This window comes from Etheostoma spectabile, chromosome 15 (genome assembly GCF_008692095.1).
Source record: "Etheostoma spectabile isolate EspeVRDwgs_2016 chromosome 15, UIUC_Espe_1.0, whole genome shotgun sequence".
NCBI lineage: Eukaryota > Metazoa > Chordata > Actinopteri > Perciformes > Percidae > Etheostoma > Etheostoma spectabile.
Genome location: NC_045747.1, coordinates 6,547,793 through 6,549,193, shown reverse-complemented (window position 1 = coordinate 6,549,193; position 1,401 = coordinate 6,547,793). Strand labels below are relative to the sequence as shown.

General features: G+C 39.5%; 1 long non-coding RNA gene across 1 annotated transcript in view; it reads right to left on the bottom strand.

Annotated features, from left to right (window-relative positions):
- Positions 1–844: 844 nt before the first annotated feature.
- LOC116703633 (uncharacterized) overlaps positions 845–1,401 on the bottom strand; it is a 20,922-nt gene continuing 20,365 nt past the window's right edge. The window contains exon 4 of the long non-coding RNA XR_004335472.1: positions 845–855. This is a non-coding gene — a long non-coding RNA (uncharacterized LOC116703633). The remainder of the gene's footprint in view (positions 856–1,401) is intronic.

Sequence of the window (1,401 nt, the reverse complement as noted above, 5' to 3'; positions counted from 1 at the left end):
ACACACACACACACACACACACACACTTTGATCAAGCTATTTAATTTCTAAATGAAATAAATACAATAAAGAAAGTTGCGAATCCACCTTTTATCTCAGACAGAATAACTGGTCAGTGCCAAGGAAAACAATGGACACATGCAAATTTAACATGTCCCATGGGATTGATTTACATTTATCTGCTGAGAAAAATATTGAAAGTATAGTAGCCGTTTATCCATTTGTTTGTCTTTGTGTTTATTATTTTTTTTGCACTGGGTGGCAGTCACATGTAATGGGACTGCATTCATAAAGGAAAGCTAATGCGGTCAGGTGTGGGTGGTGATGGTGCTGTGGATATGACACATGCCTTTGGTTTAGGAGATCTCAGTTCAATTCCCACTGCGATACATCAACCAATGTGTCCCTGAGCAAGACCCTTAACCCAGAGGCGTGCAACTTCTGACAATTATGTAGCAATTGTAAGTTGCTTTGGATGTAAGAGACATGTAATGTAATGTTTTGCATGTGTGGGAAAGCTTCCCTTTTTTTGACCGTGATCATGGTAACTGCAGGTAGTGGTAACTAAATATGGTTAAACTACCAAACTGTGTGATTAAGGATGTACCTTGATTCAAGAAAATGTATTTTTAAGCAATAAATGAAACAACAAATAGCAAAATAAGTAACCCTCTTGATATTGTTTGTGCATTAAACAGTTGATGCTTACGGCACATGTCAGTTAAGTCCGCCGGCATTGCAGCACCTTGAGTTAGGCTGAATCCCATTTCTCTATCTTACCCCTACCCCTCCCCCTTTGTCTCAACCCTAGCCCTTCTCCCTTAAAACAGTTTGGTAAGGGCTGAAAACATACTCCTATTAAATGAAACACCACTTGGTTAAACAAACTTCCAAGATGCTGTCTGCAAGTGTCTGCATGTCGATTGCTACGGTTTTGACAACAGTGTCACATGCATGCATATATTTTATAGTTCTTTTATGTTCACTTTGGTGGTGGTAGTGCAGATACATTTGTTCTTATCTGTTCACTATTTACAGTGTTGAAATAGCTTACACTATAAAAAAGATTAAGTATTAGCTTAAAAAGTCTGTAATTTCTCAAACTCAAAGTTGCCGAGAACCTAGACACCCATTTGATTAAGTTTGACTCATTTAGTAGCCTGGTGCGCAGTCTCCTTGTGACAGCCTACCTGCCATGTAACAAACATTTAAAGGGGTGCCATGCAGTTTTGGCCATTTCTTCGCTGTTTCTGCCCCTGCAGCTTTCGAATAGATATTTGGCAGCTCCGATGTTTACTTTTGTCTGACTCCTTGCTTGGTCAGTCTGCTGCTTCCTCTTTTCCTGTTCCTCCGGCAATGCTTCCTAAGTTTCTTTTTTTTTTTTTTTGCCGGGTCAGCGAT